Here is a 19,922-nt window from a genome sequence, read left to right as displayed (position 1 = left end):
GGCTAAGATGTCGTCTGGATTTGCTCAAACCAAACATAAGACGAGATGTTGAGGATAAGCAATTCCAGCACATAAATGAGAAGCCAACCAGGAACTTCAAGATAGGGCAACCAGTCTTGGCCCGCGACTACCGAACAGAAAAATGGCAGCCAGGAACGATATGCACACAGCAGGGACCACTAATGTACACAGTGGACGTTGGAGAGAGCATCGTGAGACGCCATGCTGACCAGATTCTAGAGTCACAGGAACAAGCCAAACCCATACCACGAGCAGGTGCACCTGGTAATCAACCCGAAGTACAGATTGCGTCTACCTCAGAAGCAGTGGTATTGGAAGCTGACGAACCAACCAATGACAATGAGCCAGAATCAACTCCGCCGCAAGAACAGGATACTCGAGAAAGGCGCTATCCAGTCAGGATCAGGAAGCCTCCTCAAAGACTAAACTTATAAATGATTATTTCAGTTGATGTATATAGTACAGAGAAAATTGTAATTGTAATTAGTTATTATTTAGTTGTTAAATGAATGTTATGTACTGTTTATCTAAAAGGGGAGGAATTGTTGTGTACGTACCTTTAAGAGAAGAACTGAGTACCGGCAGTGACCACCCCTGTATATAAAGCCATAGCAGGCTTCTGTATTTCAGTCTTAAGTTACCCTCTGTTCAGTAAATACCTGTTATTATTGTTCTCCTGCAGTCCGTATATTATTTATACTCGGACACTACAATGAGGTAAATTAGGAAGAAGTAATCAGGTGAGGCGAAGCTTGAACTTTTAAAAGCCTAAGGGAAGTTTTGAGGTCCCGGGAAAGAATGGTGGAGAATTACAGGAAAATTGGGCATGGAACAGGAGATTTGCGATAGAGCTTTAGATAGAGCTGAGGAAAAATTAGCCGGCCTTTCCACTCCCGATGGAATCCAGGGATATGAGGATATGGGGATAGTGTGGGAAGGTGGAGTTAAGGTAGAAGATCAGCTACAATCTTATTGAATGGCAGAGCAGGCTCGAAGGGCCAAATGGCCTAATCCTGCACCTATTTCTTACGTTCTTAGTTGGCGAGGTTGGAAGGATTAAGGGCAGGGATGATAATGGCGGTTTTGAAGGGGAGAGCTGTACTGAGCCAGGTAGTATCCTCAGTTCTAAGTTAGCTGATCTTTTAACGGGGTGGCAGGGGAGGTGCTAGAATTTATATCAGTGACTCTGGGCCCGGGAAGAGAAAGATCAGCCGGCGTATCCACTCCCGATGGTAATCCAGTGACCCATGTGTACGGATGGCAGGGTGTATGGAATAGGTTCATGCTTATTTGTGGTGCGCTTTGTGATTAAGTTGCCTACAGAAGCACACTGCTGTGTCTGACACAAAGAACAACCACTTCAGCAAGGGCTTCTAGATCGTTACCCCAGCATGAGTTAGCACCCTCAGGCGAGGAGGAGAGGAAATTGGGGCAGAGAAAGGAAAGAAAATGACATACAACCATCCTAAAGCAAAGAGGTAACCAAATTGTTCTCTTGAAAATTTCCCTTCGCCTGTGCCCACCTAGATTCGTTGTTCGATGCTGCCTGGAGGCTTTTAAAAAAGTTTGTTGCTGCCATCTACAGGCTGGAATTGGACCAATCAGCACCTCTTGCCGAAATATAATGGGCACGAAATTCGGTTACACCCCATTTGGGGGCAATAACCGAATTAGCGGTGGACATTTAGCGCCCAGCGTGGAAGTACCGCCCCGGGTGCTAAATTCGGCTTACCGCCCTGGAGAAGAAGTGGAGCGCTATGTTGGGCGCTCCATTTCCTCTCGGGGTGGTGTCAGGGGCACAAAGCGTGTGAAAGCCGGAGCGCTACACGGCTGCTCCGCGTAGCGCTGACGCATTTCACCGCCCCATCCCTCCCGTTGAAGGGGAGGGACACTGCGAGCTCTGCAGGCCATTTGATGGCCTCCACTAGCCCACCATGGTGGCGTGGTGCCGTGGCTGCAGCCCGGCACTGAGACGCAGCCCCGGGCTGCACGATGGTGGCCACGGACCGTGCCAAGGGCCGCCACGGAGGACCGACCTGGAGGTCGGCCAAAAGAAGAAAATGGCAGCGCGGGTCGCAGCCGCACCTCCCCTTAAAATGGCAACGCAGCGGACCAAGGCACTACCGGCGGGGTGCAGCGCTATTGGGTAGTGCCTCAGCAACGCTCCACCGAATTTCTCGGGAGGCGCTATTATCGCCCCCCCCCCACTCCCCCCCTTGCAGGCGCTAACGGCAGGCACAAAGGAGCCGAAGTTCGTGCCCATTGAGCCCAATTTTAAAGTTTTTCTTTCCTAAGGGTGGGGCGCCACAGTGGTGCAGTACGGTGCCGCTCCACAAAATGGTAGGATGAAGTTTCACACCCATGAGAACTACAAATCTCAGCCATGCCATTGCAGTGAAGCTAGACCACAAGCCAGGTGCTTCTCTGCAGGGAAAGAAAGCAAATCCAAGGATCAATGTACTAGGAGCATAGGAACATAGGAACAGGAGTAGACCATTCAGCCCCTTGAGCCTGCTCCGCCATTCAATGAGATCATGGCTGATCTGCAATCTAACTCCATATACCCGCCTTTGGCCCATATCTCTTAATACCTTTGGTTAACAAAATTCTATCAAACTCCGAATTAAAATTAACAATTCATCTAGCATCAATTGCTGTTTGCGGAAGAGAGTTCCAAACTTCTATCACCCTTTGTGCGTAGAAATGTTTGCTAATTTCACTCCTGAAAGGTCTGGCTCTAATTTTTAGACTATGCCCCCTAGTCCTAGAATCCCCAACCAGCGGAAATAGCTTCTCTCTATCTACCCTATCTGTTCCCATTAATATTTTGAAAACTTCGATCAGATCACCCCTTAACCTTCTAAATTCTAGGGAATACAACCTTAATTTGTGTAATCTCTCCTCGTAACTTAACCCTTGAAGTCCGGGTATCATTCTGGTAAACCTACGCTGCACTCCCTCCAAGGCCAATCTATCCTTCCTAAGGTGTGGTGCCCAGAACTGCTCACAGTGCTCCAGGTGTGGTCTAACCAGGGCTTTGTATAGCTGCAGCATAACTTCTACCCCCTTTTATTCTAGTCCTCTAGATATAAAGGCCAGCATTCCATTAGCCTTCTTGATTATTTTCTGTACCTGTTCATGGCATTTTAATGATCCATGTACCTGGACCCCCAAGTCTCTTTGGACCTGTACTGTTTTTAGCCTTTCACCATATAGAAAGTACCCTGTTCTATCCTTTTTAGGTCCAAAGTGGGTGAATATTTGAGAATTGGCTGGTCAGCTGCCCTTCTGGTTGGGGAATGGGGCAAGTGTAGGGAACCAAAAAGAGTGGACAGTACAACACAACACAGGGCAAAAATCTGTGAAAGTATGCCCATTATTTCTAACTTCTCTCTTGTGTTATCAAATTGTTGTAGAGATTCACATTTTTATGCTGATCATTTCGCACAAATTTAGATTTATTTTCCATTCTAGTCGATCCTGTATTTAATCTTTCTTTCAAGGCCAATTTGTTGCCAATTTGCTTCTTTTTTTAGTCCTCTACTGTTTGCTCTGATTGCTGCTGGGGTTTGGGTCCATGGGCAATGACAGCCCTCAACTATCTCCCCCAACTGGTGAATCTTCATGTGTCAGCCCAAAGGGTCAGCGGGCTAGTGTCCATGGAGGGCATCCCAACCAATCCTGATCGTGCCCTTATTTGATGGTCCGCACACGTGCACTTTTCAGCAGGAGTCACTGGACAAAGATCAGGAATGGGAACTTATGGCTGATTTATCACCTCCCTCGCCTCAGGGTGCTCAGGCAAATGATAGTGCCGCAGGTGAGAGCAACAAAGACAGCAGAAAGTAGGAGTCAAACCTGGAACCTTCTTGTCTCAGTTGGCCTTAGTGCTACACCAGGGTGCATTTACCCACTTGGCTGTCGGAAGTATTTTATAATTTTTTTGAGAATTATTTAGGTCTCCCCATTAATCTTTTGTGCAGTTTCACATCAACTGTAAATTATTAACAAAACATTTATTATGACATTCTAGTGAGCCTGCAGGTTATTTGACTGACTTTTTAATGTAAAATTTGTCACAGGCTGTCTCTTTCACTGATTTAGTTTTTTCCTATAAATTCCTTAATCCTTTGTTCTCCACAGTCCCCAGTTTCCCAGGGCCACATAATATCTGCAGCTGAGAAGATGGATGTATTGGTCCATTTTATTCCATATTTAAATAAAAAATAGATGACGCCCTCGCCCATTACCTTGATGTATATGCATGAATATTGATATATATTGTTCAGTAAAAACCATTGTGTCTTACTCACAGAAACATAGAAACATAGAAGATAGGAGCAGGAGTAGGCCATTCGGCCCCTCGAGCCTGCTCCGCCATTCAATGTGATCATGGCTGATCATACTCTGAAAGGTTCTGCAGCTGAAATCATCATCACCATCTTTCGATTAGGCACTTTACAGCCTTCTGGACTCAACATTGAGTTCAACAATTTCAGACTATAACCCTTGCCCCCATTTTTCAGGTGGCTGTTGATGATTCTGCCATCCCCATTTAACCACTCCTGCCCCCTACCCGAGCACAAACTATTCCTTCAATTCCTTCCTCCCCTCTTCGCCCCCCCCACCTTTCTCTGTCTCTGCACCTGCTTAATATCTGTTACATCGCTAACCTTTTCCAGTTCTGATGAAGGGTCACAGACCTGAAACGTTAACTCTGTTTCTCTCTCCACGGATGCTGCCTGGCCTGCTGAGTGCTTCCAGCATTTCCTGTTGTTATATCAACATTTTAATATTTAGTTACAAGGGAATGAATTTCATTTTTAGGCCATATGGAGCCAGAACTGCAAGCTGTGCAGGATCCTAAAACTATCAGGTGTTAAAGCAACACAAAGAAATATAGGTGTTTTATATAATAGTTTTATATAACCCGCATGGGCCCTAGCTATGCCTGCCTATTCATGGGATATGTGGAACACTCTTTGTTCCAGTCCTACTCAGGTCCCCTCCCTCACCTCTTTTTCCGGTACATTGATGGCTGTATCGGTGCCGTTTCCTGCTCTCGCCCTGAACTAGATAAGTTCATTCACTTTACTTCCAATTTCCACCCTTCCCTCACCTTCACATGGTCCATCTCCAACTCTTCCCTTCCCTTCTTTGACTTCTCCGCCTCCATTTCTGATGATCGGCTTTCGACAAACATCCACTACAAGCCCACTGACTCCCACAGCTACCTGGACTACACTTCCTCCCACCCCTCTCCCAGTTTCTCCGTCTCCGCCGCATCTGTTCTGATGATGCCACCTTCCATACCAGTGCTTCCGACACGTCTTCCTTTTTCCTCAACCGAGGATGCCCTCTACTGTGGTTGACATGGCCCTTGACCGTGTCCGTTCTATTTCCCGCACTTCTACTCTCACCCCCTCCCCTCCCTCCCAGGACCACGATAGGGTTCCCCTTGTCCTCACCTTTCACCCCACCAGCCTCCACATTCAACGGATCATCCTCCGCCATTTTCGCCACCTCCAACGTGATCCCACCACCAAACGCACCTTCCCCTCACCTCCCCTTTCAGCATTCCGAAGGGACCGCTCCCTCCGCGACACCCTGGTCCACTCCCCAATCACCCCTAACAGCCCTTCTCCTTCACCTGGCACCTTCCCGTGCAAGCGCAGAAGATGCAACACATGCCCTTTTAACTCCTCCCTTCCCACTGCCCAGGGCCCCAAACACCCCTTCCAGGTGAAACAGCAATTTACTTGTAATTCTTGCAATTTAATATACTGTATTCGCTGCTCACGATGCGGTCTCCTCTACATTGGGGAGACCAAACGCAGATTGGGCGACCTCTTTGCGGAACACCTCCGTTCAGTCCATAAGGGTGACCCTGAGCTTCCGGTCGCCTGTCACTTTAATTCTCCACTTCACTCCCACTCTGATCTCTCTGTCCTCGGCCTATTACATTGTTCCAATGAAGCTAAACGTAAGCTCGAGGAACAGCACCTCATCCTTCGATTAGGCACTTTACAGCCTTCCGGACTCAATATCGAGTTCAACAATTTCAGATAATAATCCCTGCCCCCATTTTTCATGCTGTATGATTTTGCCATTCCCATTTGCAACATTTTCACAGTATGTTCTTTCAATTCCTTCCTCCCCTCCTAAACCCTGCCCCCCCACCGCCCTGTCTCTGTACCTGCTTAATATCTGTTACATCTCCAGCTTTTTCCAGTTCTGATGAAGGGTCCCAGACCTGAAACGTTAACTCTGTTTCTCTCTCCATGGATGCTGCCTGGCCTGCTGAGTATTTCCAGCATTTTCTGTTGTTATTTTAGGTGTTTTATATGTTGGTCTCGAACGATGTGTAAGTAGATGATCCTGTTATTAAACAGAAGATCATATTGCCACCAATTTCCAATACTCAGCTTCAGGATGCAAACTGCTTAAAGCTACGTAAAAATAAGTTGACTCTAGTCGAACCGGCGGCAGCATCTTCTGACACACACGGTTTTGCGTGCCATCGTCTGAAGTTAACTGGGCAGTCGGCTTTAAAATGGGGTCGGTAGCCTTAGCGTCCCGTTAACACCCATGATCTGGCCGGCTCCATTTTAAAAAGGGCCTACCGGCGGGTGTCCAAAGCGCCCGCCTGTTTCAGGCGATAGGCTTCTGTTAATATGGAACACGGGGTCCTCTGGCGTAAATAGGACCCCGATTGCCATTTTAGGTAGGAGCTGGTCGGAGCCCGCACCAGTTCACTGCGCACAGGCCCCAAAAACCAGTTCCACAGGCGATGGGCAAGAAGAGGCCCGCCAAAGTAAATCTTGAATTTGATTTTTGGGCCCCGGAGGAGCAGGAGTGCGTCTGTGGGGCCCACAAAAATAACCTGGGCCTCAGCCGCCCCGGGACCCGCTTCCCCTCCCCCCACAATTTACCTTGCCGGTGGCAGCTCCAGCTCGATTTGCAATCTTCCATCCGGCGAGCTGCGGCGTGACGCCTCTTTGGCGCCCTGCAGCTCGCCTGGGAAATTCAAATGAGGCCGGAGCCTCAAAATCACAGGGACCACTTTGCTGCCAAGCAAAGGCGGCCGACCAGCGCGCTCCACCGGCCGCACACCCAAAAATCTAAATCTACCCCAATGTGTACAAATTCTACAGCTTACAGTTTCACTCTGTATGCTACAGATTCTTGGAAAGCCATATATAGTCCACTCCTGATCGTTATAAGTTGTTTCTCTTTGCATTTCAAACAAATCAGATTGTCCAATAACTTGAATTACGCGATGTAAACAACACAACAGTGTGGGAATTTATTTCTTACATAATTGAATTATCAGATCACTTGAATGGAACAACTTTGAATTAAGATGAGTCAGCTGTATTCCGCAAACGTATGGCTCGCTATGCGGCACAGTGGGTTAGCACGCATTGTCCTTTCACCTTTAGAACTTGGGTTCTGATTGTATACCATTTGACGTAATAAAACTCACTACGCACTTGGTTCGAGTATAAAGCAAGGCTTTAATCAACTTGTTTCAGAACATGGAGGTCTAGTTGTACTTCACTAGTTCCTGTCTTACAAAATGTCCCTGTGCAAGCTGGGCCCACGCCCGAGTATTTATACTCCTTGGACGGTGCCACCAGCTGGCCGTCCAGTGTTATTTCATGAGTAGTTTCTTTATGATGATGAGATTTATAACACCATTTTCCTCCTCTGACCGACTAAACAAACATATTGGAAAATTTACGTGCAGTTTCTAGTGGAAACGTGTTCACAGTACAAAATTCCCTGCAATTCCAAACACACTATCACTTTCATTTGGAGCAGCCACAAAGCTGACTTGTGTGAGAAATGAAAAATTCACACTGGTGCCGTAGAGGTGCTTTTCTGAGATGAAGGTTACAACGTACTGTCGGTGCTGCGCACAGGAAGCTTATAGATGTTTATTATTTATTTGGCCATGGCTTGGCACATTGAACGTGCTCTACAGACAGGATAGCTTAAAGGTCCATAACGTGTGGAGGAAAGGATTGTCTCTGTTACATTGTTATAGAATCACATCGTTAAATGGAACTACTTTGGTATGGAACTACTTTGGTATGGTGTAGTTATATTGCTATGTTGCACACTGTGCACGGGCAGTGCACAGTGCAGCGTCGGACATCTTGTATCACTCCGCACCATGCGGCAGCACTGTAACAAGGCAAAAATACAGCTAAGTAAAAGCACTACTTAAAATGAACTAAAAGTGTCTGTAGTATATATAGTATAAGAACACAAGGAGACACAACATGGTGGCAGCGGTATAAGTGAGTACAAAATTGTGCTATACGAACTACGAATAAGACGAAAAGTGATTTTATGAGCTGATTGTGAGTGCCGGTGTCTGCGGTGATTTGAAAGTGAATCATACGGGAAACTAAAATGACGGCTCAACCCCTCATGAACTGGGAAGCCGACGATATAGTAGAAGCATTCCGCAAGTTCAAACAGAAATGTGAGCTTACATTCAAAAGCTTCCTGAAGGGTACTACCAACAAGGAAAAGGTTAGTTACATTCTGTTGTGGACAGGAGAAAAAGGCCTAGATTTGTATAATAGCTGGAGCTTGACTGAAGAGGAAAAGGAAAACCCTGCGACAGTTTTTGATAAATTCAGCAACCATCTAGAGCCTAAATCCAATCACCGTATACACAGATACAAATTCCAGAGTCTAAGACAGGACCCCGGTGAAACAGCTGACAATTTCCTGACAAGGCTGAGAAATGAAGCCAGCAAGTGTAAATTTAAGGAAATGGAGGAAAGGCTTGTGGACCAGCTAATATGGGGGTCAGCGCATGTAGAGGTACAAAAAGCCCTGATAGGAAAAGAAAAGCTCGGAATAACAGAGGCTATAGATACTGCGAGAGCTCATGAAGCCATGAAGCAGCAAATGAAAACGCTGATTTCTCAAACGGCTGACATGCGGACGGCTTCTGAGATGGACAACAGAGTGGATGCAGTGAGAGAAAAGTAAAACACACAAAGACATGCACAGGACAACGGGGGAAACATGTGCAGAAATTCTGGAAGACCGCACGATTACACAGACAAGAGGAAATGTCCAGCATATGGACATGTGGCAAACTAAACCACTGGGAAAAGAGGTGTAGAAGAAAGAAGGAACATACATCAAAAACAAAGGCGGACAGCAGAACCAAAGAAAGAAACACAATATCCATGCCATGGATGAGCAGGATGATGATGATGATCACAACAATGCACTAAACATCGAAACCATAAAGATACAGCTTCACGAGATGTCCAGAGCGGAAAATACTCAGAGGAGAGAATTGCACACCATCATCCAAATAAAAAAAAAGGTCAAAGGTCGGCCCACAACCATCAACTTAAAGTTGAAGCTGGACACAGGGGCTCAGAGCAACATTCTCTCATTGAGACTGTACCAGCAGATCTTTCCCGAAAACCTGAGAGAAGATGGCTACCCGAAAAATGGTTGTTTAAAGGCAAGTAATGTCACGCTGACAGCATACGGGGGGAGTGAGATTAAACAACTCGGAATAACCTTTATCAAAGGGACACATCAAAGAAAGAACATCAACTGCATGTTCTATGTCACCGACACTGAGGGGCCAGCGATCCTGGGATTAAACAGCTGCGAGAAGTTGAGATTGATCCCAGTGCATCACGAGCTGACAGAAACGCCACTGAAGATATACAGCAACACCCCACTGGAGAACCGCCCACAAATCAAGAGTAAAAAAGACTTGATAGACATGTATCCGGAATGTTTCGATGATACAGTGGGATGTTTCAGAGATTTCCAATACCACATCACCATCGATCCAGAGGTAAATCCATGCTCCACGAAAAGTACCCATCGAGCTGAAGACAAAGCTTGAAAGAGAGCTAAAGGAGATGGAAGAAAAGGGAGTGATCGTAAAGGTCACTGAACCCACAGACTGGGTAAACTCAATTGTGGTACGAGAAAAGCCAAACAGGCGTCTCAGAATATGTTTGGACCCCAAAGATCTAAACCAGGCGATAAAGAGGGACCACTATCCCACCCCAACGCTAGAGGAGATTACGCCATCACTGGCAGGAGCCAAGGTTTTCTCAAAACTAGATGCCAGAAATGAATATTGGAACATGAAGTTGGATGAGGAATCAACAGCACTGACAACATTCAACACACCATTTGGGCGTTACAAATTCCTGCGGCTACCATTCGGGCTAAGGGTCAGTCAAGATATCTTTCAACAGAAAATAGATGAGACATACAGAGGCTGTGAAGGAGCTATAGGAATAGCTGATGATATTCAGATCTATGGAGCAGATGAAAGAGACCATGACATGCACCTACATGAGGCCATGGAGAGTACCAGGAAGGCTGGCATCAAGTTAAATGCAGATAAGTGCATAGCTAAAGTCAAGGAATGCCAATTCTTCAGTATGATTTATACACCAGAGGGAGTCAAGCCAAATCCAGAGAAGATTGCGGCAATTGCTGAAATGAAACCACCCAAAGACAAGAAAGAGCTGAGGAGTTACCTCGGCTTGGTCCAATACATGAGTTCTTTCATCCCACACATGTCGGAACATACAACAAATCTCAGAGAGCTATTGAAAGAAGATGCCGAATACCAGTGGTCTGAATCACACGAAAGGAATTTCAAACAACTTAAAGAACTGTTGTGCAAAGAAACAAGTCTGTCATATTATGACAGAAGAAAACCAGTCACTCTGCAAGTAGACGCTTCTACCAGAGGACTAGGGGCAGCTCTGGTACAGGAAGGAAAGCCGATAGCTTTCACATCAAAGGCCTTGACGTCAGCCGAGACGAGATACGCCAACATAGAAAGAGAACTACTAGCAGTAGTGTACGGATGCGAGAAATTCCATACATACCTATATGGCAGGCGATTTACAATAGAGAGTGACCATCGTCCACTAGAACAGATCTATAAGAAGAATCTGTGCAAAGCGCCTACAAGACTGCAAAGACTACTTCTAAGGATCCAAAGCTATGACTTCACGCTTAAATATAAGCCAGGAAAGGAAATGGTGCTAGCAGATGCGTTGTCTCGATTGTCACCATATGAGAAACACGAGATGGAGGGCCTAACAGTAAAAATCCACCACCTAGTGAATGTTACCCCTACAAAGCTCAGTCAAATCAGAGATGAGACTAGCAAAGATGAGGAGTTGCAACTACTCACACAACAACTAATACAGGGATGGCCGGAGAGAATCCAACAGGTACAGGCGACAATTCGTCAATACTAGACGATTAAAGACGATATTGCAGTAGAAGACGGTATTCTCCTTGCTGGATCGAGGATCATCGTGCCAAAGACGATGCAGACACAACTTCTCCATCTCATACATGAAGGCCACATGGGAATGGAGAAATGTAAGCTGAGAGCCAGATCAGCTGTATACTGGATAGGCATGTACAAAAATATCGAACAGATGGTCTCTGCATGTGGTATATGCCAGAAATACAGAAATGCACAACAGAAAGAGGAGATGATACCTAGTGAAATACCGTCAAGACCATGGCATACTGTTGGGGCAGATCTCTTCATGTGCAATCAAGAATGGTATCTCATAGTAGCAGATTACTATTCCAAGTTTCCTTTTGTGAGAAGGATGAAAGACTTGAGAGCCACAACTACCACCAGGATTGCAAAGAGCTTGTTTGCTGAACAAGGAATCCCGGAAAAGGTAATCTGTGATAATGGAACCCAGTTCACATCGAGTGAATTCAGAGCTCTGGCAGAAAAGTATGGGTTCAAAATAGTAACCTCATCCCCACATTTCCCAAGGGGACACGGATTCATCGAAAGACAGATCCAGACTGTCAAGAGAACTCTCATCAAAAGTAGTGAGATGGGGGAAGACCAAGACCTTGCCCTCCTATCACTCAGATCAACACCACTGAAAGCAGACATGAAATCACCTGCGGAATTGCTGAATGGGAGGAAGTTTAAGATGACACTACCAGCAAAAATACATCCTCCCCAGGACCAGGAGGACTTCAGACAAAAGCTGGCAGAAGCACAAATCATAGGAAGCAAACATTACGATAAACATGCAAAGACGCTACCAGAATTGCTGAATGGACAATCAGTGCATGTGCAAGACCCGGTGTTGAAAACCTGGAATCCAGCCAAGGTCATTGGAAAAGCTGATACTCCAAGATCCTACTTCGTAGAGACTGAACCTAGTAACCAATACAGACGGAACAGACTCCACATCAGACCTTCACCTGAACTGGATAAGCAGCAGACAACATCAGCAACATTGACAACACCAGCTACCACAAGCAGTACAACACCAGAAACAAGCGCTACAAATCAAACAACCACGAGCATGCACACTCCAACTCCAAAGGCGACAGCAACAACAACGAGAGCGGAACACACCAAAACACCGCAGAGAGGAATGGTCGCCACCAAATCCACAAGATGGAGGGACAACATCCACCCACCTGAGCGATATCGCGAATAAAAAAAAACTCATGATTCTTTGTAGTTGATAATAATAGTTTAGATATACTATTTGTTAATTTAAATTATTAAATTTCATGTTTTTTAGTTTTTTGAGAAAGAGGGATGTTACATTGTTATAGTATCACATCGTTAAATGGAACTACTTTGGTATGGAACTACTTTGGTATGGTGTAGTTATATTGTTATGTTGCACACTGTGCACGGGCAGTGCACAGTGCAGCGTCAGACATCTTGTATCACTCCGCACCATGCGGCAGCACTGTAACAAGGCAAAAATACAGCTAAGTAAAAGCACTACTTAAAATGAACTAAAAGTGTCTGTAATATATATAGTATAAGAACACAAGGAGACACAGCAGTCTCAAGTTTATAAAATAACACTTGTTTGAATAAGTACCACATGGCAATGGAAACTATTACTTTTCAGTTGATTGAACACATATTAGATTTAATAGAGATGTTTGACATCATGAAGGGTTTTGATAGAGTAAATTTGCAAGGATGGTACCAGAAATGCAAGGGTATACATTTCAGGAAAGGATGAACAAGCTGGGGCTCTTTTCTCTTGAAAAAAGAAGGCTCAGGGGTGACCTAATAGAGGTCTTTAAAATTATGAAAGGTTTTGATAGAGTGGATACAGAGAGAATGTTTCCACTTGTGGGGAAGAGCATAACTAGAGGCCATCAATATAAGATAGTCACCAAGAAATCCAATAGGGAATTCAGAAGAAACTTCTTTACCCAGTGGTGAGAATGTGGAACTCGCTACCACAGGGAGTGGTTGAAGCGAATAGTATAGATGCATTTAACAGGAGGCTGGACAAACATATGAGGGAGAAGGGAATGGATTTGGATGAGGAAAGACAGGAGGAGGCTCATGTGGAGCTGGTTGTGCCGAATGGCCTGTTTCTGTGCCGAATGGCCTGTTTCTGTGCCGTATATCCTATGTAATCCTATGTATAAGGAGAAACTGTATCACTGGCAGAAGGGTCAGATACAGATTTAAGGTGATTGGCAAAAGAGCCAGAGTTGAGCTGTGGAAAAAAAATTCCGCAGCGAGTTATTGGCCCAGAAATTCGGGTCGGGGGCTTCCCGCGGGTGCAAGCCCCCGACCTGCACTTACCTTGCGCGCTGGCAGTTGAGCTCTGGGCTCCCATGGAATTCCGCTCCAGGGCCTGCTCCAACTCCCGGCGCACTGTGCTTGCGTGTCCCAGGGGCGTAGTTAGTGCGATGCGTCCCCTGGGATCACGAGAGCCATGGGCAGCCAATCGGAGGAGGGAAAAGCCCATTCACAAGATTGACAGGAAGACCTGTCTAAACTTATAAATATACAGGCCCCAAAATAACAGTAAACCTTCAAATAATTTTTTTTTTAAATCACACTTTTTAAATAAACTATAAATTACATTAAATAACTATTTTAAACAATAATTTAAATTTTTGAAAAAAATAATTTTATAAAAAAACGGGGCTAAAAATAAACTTACCTTGCTTTAAAGTATTTAAAAATAATAAACCTGTGGAAAAAATGTTTTCATTTTAATTAATTGACCACTTACCTTTTAAAATGCAGGCCTTACGCCTGGTTTTTACATTTCTAAAATCTAAAGACTTACCCAAACGGAAAAACCTGTAAAAAAAACGTAAGTTCAAAGCGCACGCGCAGACTCCCGCGCACACGCGTTCGACCTCTGAACCCCTTCGTTCAGAAGAACGGAAGTGCCGGTTTCCCGCGCATGCGCAGTGCATGCAAGAAACCGGCACTTCCATCGGGTCCACGTGTGAGTACCCCGTGTGTACTCACGCGTTGGGACCCGAATTTCTGGGCCAATATTATGTATCTGGAAGCAGATTCAATAGTAAGTGTCCAGCAGGAATTGGATAAATACTTAAAGGGGAGAAAATTGCGGGGCTATGGGGAAAGTGCAGGGGGAGTGGGACTAATTGGAGAGCTCTTTCAAAGAGCCGGCACAGGCACGATGGGCCAAATGGCCTCCTTCTGAGCTGTAAGAGACTGTGATTCTGTGATATGTGATGAGATGAACCCTATATTGACATATTTGATTTGTTCCCATTTCTTTGAGTTGTTTCCCCACACTGTTGAGGTGCAGAGGTGGATGTTACTACATCGTCTTAAGCATTGCAGATGGGCAATCTGTTGCTGGTGGGTGTGACGCTGTCATTTTGCCTGCTTTCATAGTCATTCCAAAATACTCTACAGTTCCAGCAATCCGGTTAAGACAGTCACACTAGTCCTCAGCAATATTTCCAAGCAGAACAGTACATACAATAGAGGTCTTATTTGATATTTAACCATCAGACTACCGCCATTGCTACAATCCATGGCTACATGAATTGCCAGCTTGGTTCAGTTGGTAGCACTCTTACTTGAGTTATGAAAGCTGTGCTTTCTAGCCCCACGCCAAGATTTGGCTACATAATTTAGGCTGACATTTCAGTGTAATATTGAGGGAGTGCTGCACTGTAGGAGGTACCGCCTTTCCTATGAGACGCAAAGTCTCGTTTGCCTGTTTGGGTGGATATAAAAGTCTAGTTGCAGTATTCGAAGAAGAGCAGGGAGTTCTCCCAGAGCCCTGGCTGACATTCATCTATTAACCAACACCAATAAGAACAGAAATAACAACAGAAAATGCTGGAAAAACTCAGCAGGCCAGGCAACATCCGTGGAGAGAAGTTAGAGTCAACGTTTTGGGTCAAAACCCTTTATCAAGACTAAAAAGGCACAGGGAATGAAATAGATTAAGAGGCCAGGCTGGGAGAGAACAAAAGAGAAGAGACATTAAGAGGTATTCAAAACGAGACGAGATGGTGATCGGACTAGTGGAGACAAAAGACAACTGTAGATTAGGTGTGAAATGGTCTGGCAGAATGGGAGACAGCTGCCATGTGGAAGAGAGAAAAAAAAGGAAATGGGGGGGTGGGGGGAAAGGCCAAAACAAAGGTGTGGATAAAAAATATAAGTAAAAATGTAATAGGGGCCGAGGTTATGATCTGAAATTGTTGAACTCGATGTTGAGTCCGGAAGGCTGTAAAGTGCCTAATCGGAAGATGAGGTGCTGTTCCTCGAGTTTACGTTGAGCTTCCGTGGAACAATGCAAGAGGCCAAGGACGGTGAGGTCTGAGTGGGAATGGTGCAGTGAATTAAAGTGACAGGCAACCGGAAGCTCGGGGTCACCCTTACGGACTGAACGGAGGTGTTCCGCAAAGCGGTCACCCAATCTGCGTTTGGTCTCCCCAATGTAGAGGAGACCGCATCGTGAGCAGCGAATACAGTATACTAGATTGCAAGAAGTACAAGAGTTCAACAATTTCAGATCATAACCTCAGCCCCTATTACATTTTTACTTATATTTTTTGTCCACACCTTTGTTTTGGTTTCCACCCCCCACCCACTTTCCTTTTTTTTTTCTCTCTCCCACATGGCAGCTGTCTCCCATTCTGCCAGCACATTTCACACCTAATCTAGAGCCGTCTTTTGTCTCCACTAGTCTGATCACCATCTCGTCTCGCTTTGAATACCTCTTAATGTCTCTTCTCTTTTGTTCTCTCCCAGCCTGGCCTCTTAATCTATTTCATTCCCTGTGCCTCTTTAGTCTTGATAAAGGGATTTGACCCAAAACGTTGACTCTAATTTCTCTCCACGGATGTTGCCTGGCCTGCTGAGTTTTTCCAGCATTTTCTGTTGTTATTTCGGATTTCCAGCATCCGCAGTATTTTGCTATCGTACCAATAAGAACAGATTAACTGGACATTCATTTAATTTGCTGTTTGTGAGCTCTTGCTGTGCACAAATTTGCTGCTACATTTGCCTACCTAGCAATATTGATTGCATTTCAGAAGTAATTAACTAGTTGTAAAGCGCTTTGGGGCATTCTGAGGATGTGATAGGCACTATATCAATGCAAGTTTGTTCTTTCTTACATACAACTTGCATTTATATAGTGCCTTTAACTTTGAAAAATACCACAGAGGTGCAATGAAAAAAACATGGATACATACAATGAATAAAACAGAAGCAACGCTTCAGTCTTGCGCTAATTTCAGTCAGAAGGCAACCTTATATCTTAATGGTAGCACTTGTGCACTGTGTAAATTGTTCTCTGGTTGAACAAGCCACTAAAGATTCCCCTGGCTGGAGAGTCTAGAACGAGGGGGCACAGTCTCAGGATAAGGGGTCGGCCATTTTAGACTGAGATGAGGAGGAATTTCTTCACTTGTAGTGCTGTGAATCTTTGGAATTCTCTACCCCAAAGGGCTGTGGATGCTGAGTCGTTGAGTATATTCAAGGCTGAGATAGATAGATATTTGGACTCCAGGGGAATCAAGGGATATGGGGATCGGGCGGAAAAGTGGAGTTGAGGTCAAAGATCAGCCATGATCTTATTGAATGGCGGAGCAGGCGCGAGGGCCCGAATGGCCTATTCCTGCTCCTAATTCTTATGTTCTTAAATCACTTTCCTTTCTACATATTTCTGGCTAATGCTGTAGTCTATGGATTTCCAGCTCTCTCTGCATTCTATATGTTAGATTGTTCCATATTTCACCGATTCCTGCTAGGTCTCCACGTCTTGGATCTCCGTCCCTTGGCACTGACATACACCCTTTAAGGAACATTTTTCTTTATGAGGCACTGTTTTTATGCCAGTAGATGGCGCTGATACACTGTGTGCCATAATTTTTTTAAATTATAGCTTCGATATTAACGGGGAGGCGGGCGGGAGGGGGAGGGGGACAGTTTTGAGGTCGGGTCCTGCAGGTCCTGCCGAATTTAACAGCAGGACCTGATTAACATTTTTCGCCTCTGATTCCTGGCTGCAGCCAGCCAAATTGAGAGGCTGGCTGGCTGTCGGGCGGGAAGGCCTGTGGTATCAGGCTGCAGTCGGGGAGCGGAGAAGAAGGAGGGAGAGTTCAGGGTTGCGCGGGGTGGGGGGGTGTGGGGTGGGGGCGGGGGCGGGCGTCGATGGGTTACCAGGAGAGATTGGGAGTCGGGGGTGGCCATCTATGGGAGGCCGGTGCGGGGTACTCATCAATGCGAAGATTAGTGGTAGGCCAGAGGATTGGGAAATTTTTAGAAACCAGCAAAGGATGACTAAAAAAATTATAAAGAGGGAGAAGATAGAGTATGAGAGTGAACTAGCAAATAATATAAAAACAGACACTAAGAGCTTCTACAGGTATATAAAAAGGAAGAGAGTAGCTAAAGTAAACGTTGGTCCCTTAGAGGATGAGACTGGGAAATTAATAATGGGAAATAGAGAAATGGTAGAGACTCTAAACAATTATTTTGGATCGGTCTTCATGGTAGAAGACACTAAAAACATCCCAATAATAATAAGGGGCTATAGGGAGGAAGGAACTTAAAACAACCTCTATCACTAGAGAAAAAGTACTAGGCAAACTAATGGGGCTAAAGGCCGACAAGTCCCCTGGACCTGACGGCCTGCATCCTAGGGTCTTAAAAGAAGTGGCCGCAGAGATAGTGGATGCGTTGGACGTAATCTACCAAAATTCCCTGGATTCTGGAGAGGTCCCAGCGGATTGGAAAACCGCAAATATAATGCCACTATTCAAGAATGGAGGGAGACAGAAAGCAGGAAACTATTGGCCAGTTAGTCTAACATCTGTCATTGTGAAAATGCTGGAATCCATTATTAAGGAGGTAATAGCAGGACATTTAGAAAATCATAAGACAATCAAGCAGAGTCAACATGGTTTTATGAAAGGGAAATCGTGTTTGACAAATTTGCTAGAGTTCTTTGAGGATGTAACAAACAGGGTGGATAAAGGGGAACCAGTAGATGTGGTGTATTTGGATTTCCAGAAGGCATTCGATAAGGTGCCACATAAAAGGTTACTGCACAAGATAAGAGCGCACGGGGTTGGGGGTAATATATTGGCATGGATAGGGGATTGGCTAACTAACAGAAAACAGAGAGTCGGGATAAATGGGTCATTTTCCGGTTGGCAATCAGTAATTAGTAGGGTGCCACAGGGATCAGTGCTGGGGCCTCAACTATTTACAATCTATATTAATGACTTGGATGAAGGGACCGAGTGTACTGTAGCCAAATTTGCTGATGATACAAAGATAGGTGGGTTAGCAAGTTGTGAGGAGGACACAAAGGGTTGGATTTTGCCAGGCCCGAGGAGGCGGGTTTGAAGGCGGGTCAGGTGGAAAAGTTGCAAAAAATGGCGTCGGGCTGCGATCCCGCCTCCAACCCGCCTCTGCGCAACTTTCCCAAATGCGGGCTTGCAGACTCCGTTTCGGTCCCACCTCCAAGCGACGGGATAGGCCCTTAAGGCACTTAACTACCACTTAAGTACCTCTATTATCCCATTTTGAGAGGCCGTTCAGAGTTTACCACATTTCCCGCGTGCTGCATGTCTCCCCTGGCACACGCCAGCTAATCCTGTCGGGTTCACAAGTGGTTGGCTCCACCATAAAAACGGCGTTTTCCATAATGATCATTTGCAGGTGCCAAAACTTTCTTTTTTCAGGTCTTGGAGAACTGTTTGCAGGTCTACTGATTTTGGAAGTGTTGAAGCTGAGATCCATCTCTACTGTGACCTCCTGGGAAAACCCTCTCTCCACCTTGACTGAGCGCTTCCTCAACTGAGGTATATACCTGCAGCATGGGAACCATTTATTTCCTTTTCTCCTAGACCTCAGATTTGGACGAAGACCATCCGCGGCAGCATCAGAACCTGGAACAACAGCAGCAGCAACAACATGAGCGCCAACCTGCTGCTCACCCACCTGAAGCTGCACAGGCCAGAAGGCGCCAGCGCAGGGAAGGACGTCGCCACAGGAGATACCCCCAAAACAGGGTTTACAGACAGAGGATGAGCTACCTCAACATGACTGAGCAGCAGTGCCAAAGGAGGCTGAGACTTTCGCGAGAGGTAGTGGGTGACATCTGCGCAATGCTGCAGCAAGACCTGGAGCCCAGAGGAACGGGTGGACACCCCTTACCAGTGGCCGTCAAAGTCACCACCGCACTCAACTTTTTTGCTTCAGGCTCATTCCAGGGATCAACAGCAGACATCAGCAGCATCTCCCAGGCGGCCGCACACACTTGCAAAACGCAGGTAACCGATGCCCTCTTTGCCAACGCGCACAATTACATCAACTTCTCCAAGGATCAAGCAAGTGTAACCATGCGTGCGGTTGGATTTGCTAATATGGCAAGCTTTCCAAGGATGCAGGGCATCGTTGACTGCACACATGTGGCCCTTAAGGCACCCCATCACAATCCAGGTCTTTTTGTCAACCGCAAGGGCTTCCACTCTCTCAACGTGCAGCTGGTGTGTAACCACAAGAAGGAAATTTTGCGTGTTTGCGCCAAGTACCCTGGCAGTTGCCATGACTC

The sequence above is a fragment of the Somniosus microcephalus genome, chromosome 11 (assembly GCF_052327205.1).
Source record: "Somniosus microcephalus isolate GS21.2 chromosome 11, FLI_Smic_1.0, whole genome shotgun sequence".
NCBI lineage: Eukaryota > Metazoa > Chordata > Chondrichthyes > Squaliformes > Somniosidae > Somniosus > Somniosus microcephalus.
This window is presented reverse-complemented; position numbering follows the sequence as displayed.